The sequence below is a fragment of the Pteropus vampyrus genome, unplaced genomic scaffold (assembly GCF_000151845.1).
Source record: "Pteropus vampyrus isolate Shadow unplaced genomic scaffold, Pvam_2.0 Scaffold853, whole genome shotgun sequence".
NCBI classification, from domain to species: domain Eukaryota; kingdom Metazoa; phylum Chordata; class Mammalia; order Chiroptera; family Pteropodidae; genus Pteropus; species Pteropus vampyrus.
Window position 1 is genome coordinate 79,584 of NW_011889634.1, and position 4,976 is coordinate 84,559.

The 4,976-nt window shown below is 36.6% G+C and overlaps 1 pseudogene; it reads right to left on the minus strand.

Annotated features, from left to right (window-relative positions):
• Positions 1–4,098: 4,098 nt before the first annotated feature.
• Positions 4,099–4,217, minus strand: LOC111734193 (annotated as a pseudogene).
• Positions 4,218–4,976: the final 759 nt, after the last annotated feature.

The window sequence follows — 4,976 nt, forward strand, 5'->3', positions numbered from 1 at the left end:
TTCAAAAAAATCTCGTAACCTTTAGATGGCTTTCCCCTCTACCATACTCTCCCAACCCTAAGCAACCACTAATCTACTTGGTCTCTGTAGATTTCAGTATGTAGACATTTCATATGAATGGGATCATATGTGGTCCTTTGTGACTGGCTTCATTCACTTAGTGTAATGTTTTCCAGGTTCATCCATGTTATAGTGTGTATCAGTATTTTTATTGCCAAAACATATTACCATTTTTTATTTACTTACGCATTCATCAGCCGATGGACATTTGGGTCTTTTCCACCTTTTGATTACTATGAATAATACTGTTATGAACATTTATTTATAAGTTTTGCGTGGACATATGTTTTCATTTCTCTTGAGTGTAGACTTAGAAGTAGAATTGCTGGATCATATGGTAACTGTATGATGAACATTTTGAGGAAGTGCTAGACTGTTTTCTCAAGTGGCTGTACCACTTTTCATTCTCACCAGCAGTATATGAGGAGTTTACTTTCTCCACTTTCTCCACAACACATATTATTTATTCTAGCCATTTTTGTGTGTGTATAATGCTATCTTATAGTGGTTTTGATTTGTGTTTCCTGATGGCTGATGATGTTGAGCATCTTTTCATCTAATTTCTTTTCATTTGGGGAAGCAGAGGAGATAAGTATATCTGATCTACTATGTTTAATTCAAAATAATAGCTCATTTTAATGTGTGACAGGAAAATTTTTTCTCCTAAATATTTGAAAATACTTACAGCAATACCAAGTCCTTATAAACATGTATGGTTTTATAATTCTATACTTTTTGTTATATTAGTTACTGTGTGATTGAGGGACAGCAATCTTGTGTACCGGATTTGCTCTGTAAGGTTACTTCTTGTACGGAGTTGAGAGATAAAAGGCAGAACACAACTGATTGCCAAAACCTCTAAGCTCAGTGCTTTTTGTCACCAATGCTGTTTACATCTGTGGTGTATCAGTGTGTTCCACAGGTGATAAATATCAAAAGAATGTGAGAGCTTTAACGTGGGCATATAGCATATGTCTGACAGATGAATGGCTAGATGTTTCAATGGGCTTTTTCACCTTATTGTAGTATAAAAAAATGGTATGTATCACACATGCCAAATGATAATTGTGAAAGTTGGGAGAGGTACATTGGAAGATACACTGTTCTGTCTGCTCTTGTGCATGTTCAAACATTTCTGTGATAACAAGCTTTAAAAATAGGAAAGATGTTGGATGCCTCATAAGGAGAGGGAAGGGGCAAAAGGTTCATCAGTCCATCAAGACTAGAATTTAGTTATTTCTCAGTTAAGAAGATTTCAATAAGTGTCATTCCTTTGAGGTTAAGAAGGAAACCTCTTTCCATATGACAGGAAGGAAAAACGAATAGAGGAATGTTGTATGGCAAGGAAATGTGTGCAGCAGTTTGGCAAATTGCTGCTTTCAGTTCTCTTTTCGAATAAAATACAAACAAAAACACAAGAAAATTAAATTTAAAAAATATTATCTGAAAGAACATTTTGATTCTTTTTATATTTAAAGCTTTGAAATTAAAGGTTTCCTGGAGAGCGACCTGTATTTTTCATCTCACTGCCCACGGAAGGCTAATACAGACACAGGATCTGAGATGTCTGCTACACTCAGAGCTGGAAGTGACCTTGGAGAACTTCTAGTCTGGCTTTCTTATTTTACGTATTAGAAACTGAGGCCAGGGCAGGATTAATTCTTTTCTCCTTAATCCGTGTGTGTGTGTGTGTGTGTGTGTGTGTGTGTGTGTGTGTGTGTGTGTGTGTTTACAGAAGGTTTGGAAACTTTGTTTCTACATAATTTTAACATATTTTAGTCACTTAATGTGGGGCTTATTTCTTTCCAGGGCCCTAGATCACCTTCTAATATAAAGATAAGTATTCAAAAACTCCAGAAGTTATCCAGTACCCGAAGATGGGCAATTTTTGCCTAAGTGAACTTAACAAACAATTGAGGTAGTAATGCTTTTTGTGTATGTGAAAATCTAATAGAAATACAGTATATGCTTTCATGCCTTCTGCAATAAAATAAACTCAGTGTAACTTCAACGATCCTAGATGTTCCAATAAATAATAGTCTAATAAACAACTGTGGTACTCCAGAGGAGCAGATAGAGATGGTCTAGGATTTAGACAGAAATGTGCGTTGATGTCAGCAGTGACCTCCAAGCCTACCATCATTAAAAAAAAAATCCGTTACTTGTACTTTAGCAATTTACCTCTTTTTATATAAACCCAATATTATTTGTCTAGTACACACAAACAGTAAAAAACAGATCTGTGACAGAACTGCCTTTAGTAGATCACAGGACTACCCTTAAAGGTTCATGTAGTTTAGATCACTTTGATCCCCTGAGGGAGGTGAGGGAACCACAGGGAAGAAATGGAACAGAAGTAATGTTTGGTGGATACTTAATATGTGACCCCGGTGTTCTGTCATTTCATTGGTTAGCTATCCTCTGAGAAAAGAAATATTTTTCTCATTGTACAGATAACAAGACTAAGTCCCAGCAAAATTGCATAGCTTGCCCAAGGCCACAGAGCTCAAAAGCAGCAAAATGAAGATTTGAACTAGGATGTGGTCCCAGGCCTGCATCTTCACTCTACACGATGCTGTCCCAGAGAGTAGAGTTACTGGGTCTTGATAACTGACTCTTCTACTCCATTATTATACCAGCAGCTATCTTTTACTGTGTTAAAAACCACCCCAAAACCTGCTGGCTTAAGCAGTGAACTTTTTTTTTTCTTTTTTTTTTTTTTTTTTGCTCACAGTTCTGCAGTCCAGGCTGAGCTTAGCAGGGTGATTCTTCTGTTGATGTTGACAATAGTCACTCATGTGGATTCATCCAGCTCGTTAGTCATTGGGGGCCTGAGCTTAGCTGGAACACTGGAGTAGTTGGGCTTTTCTCTCAGGGCCTCACCCTCTTATGTGGCTTCTCCTATGACCTCTAGCTCCAGCAGGATAACAAACTTCTTAGAAAGCAGATCAGGGCTCCTACGAGCATACACACAGAACTTCTTCAGTCTTAGACCAAGAACTGATACAGCATTACTCTGCCACTTTCAGTTAGGTAAAGTAAGTCACAGTGTTACCTCATGTTCAAAGGGAAAGGACTGAAAAAAGGACAAATGCTAGGAGATATGGATCATTGGGGGCCAGCAATATAATAGTGGTCCTTATAATCTTCTTCAGCATTGGTACCACAACTCTAAAGGCTGATGTTTCTTCTGTTCCTTACACTTTTATAGCTTTTCTCTCTTCTGTTTGTTCCTCCGCTTTCTCCTACCATTTCTTAGGTTATTTTCATTGTAACTGGACATCCTTAGCCAGTTACAAATTGAGGAATCCTTTCCTTCAAATCAGTCAACTGAGCAATCCACCATGTCAACTCTATTCTTTAGGTTGTCAATCTTTGCAGCTTGATTCTTTCACTGACTGTTACCTTTGTTCTGGTTGTCATTTTGCCCTGATCTTACATCTGTGTTTGAAGCTAGAATTCTAGTTTAAAAGAAAATGACTGCATATCAAGAGATCCCTGGTTCAAATCCAAGTGCCCCCTCCAAACAAAAAAAGAAAAAGGAAAGAAAATGAGATATTTCATCAAGAAGCAACTTCAGTGAATATACTTAAATGCTTTGCCCTTATAAATAAAATATAGAATCTGTGAGACCCCTTTTCAGTTTTAGCTGCAAGAGAGCAACCTGTCCAGTTCAATGGTCAAGACAACAAAGCAACATTTTTCATGTTTCACATGCTTTAAATTCCTTTCGCAGTCATTCACCAAGACAAAAAAATGAAGAGGCTTCCAGGAGTCAGATAATACTCATTACAATTCTAGTTTAAAGCAGGTTGCTTCTTACAGGTGGTAAAGTTGAGATTAGATTAAATTTTCCATCAAATCATTGAACCTGTCTGATCAGTGCTTTCTGTTCTCAAAAGAGATTCAGTAAAAGGTTTTATTTTTATTTTACTTACTTATTAATTTCTTATTGTTTAAGGCGAGTCAACCCAACCCTTGGTTGACCTCACAGATTGCAAGGACCTTGTCAGCTTACAATCCCTTTTTTTTTTCTTACGCCTACAGCACCTGGTCTTCCTAAGTGGTCTCTCATCCAAGTACTAACTAGGCCCAACCCTGCTTAGCTTCCAAGATCAGTCGGAATCGGGCTTGTTCAGGGTAGCATGGCAGTAGACCAAAAGAGATTCAAAGAGTACCAAGAATTAGCTAGGAACAGGCGAACCAGCTGTACAAGTACCACCAGCATGAGGAGGACAAAGAAACTGAGAAAAAAATTATAAACACCAAAGGTGAAGATCTTTGCAGAAAGTGATCATGGGTTTCCATTTAAAATACTAAGGAATTATAAAGTAAAAAAATATTGAAATGCAAATTCCCCTTCAAGAGATTCTAAATCTTTTCACTGACAATGTTTATAATTATTTCATTTATTCTACTCCCTAATATAGTCATTGATTCCTTGATTGTTGGATAGCATCTTGACCAGAGATTTAGGTGAAAAATCAAAGGAAATAAATTCAGTTTGGCTATTTATACACTAAACTGCTCAAGGGAAGGAGGCAACTGAGATAAAATGTCTTTGTTATTATTTTAAACTAATTCATGGACTCTAATCTTAACTGTGCTGTATCATCACAGACATCAAAAGTTGATTGAAAACATGCATAAATTCATACATAAATGACTTATACAAAAGTTATTACAACCCTCATAAGGATTTACACAATCTCCAGCTAACGTTCTATGAAAATTTTGGAGAATCTGACTAGAGTCTGTTGTTCTCAGCAAGAAAAATAGTAAGTTTATTAAAGAAAATTTTGAATGAAGAATCTAAGATGGGGCTAGCCACACCGGATATGTCAATGTATTATAAAGTTATGATAATTAAAATAAGACACTACTGAAAGAAGAGAAATATATAGATATAGAACCAG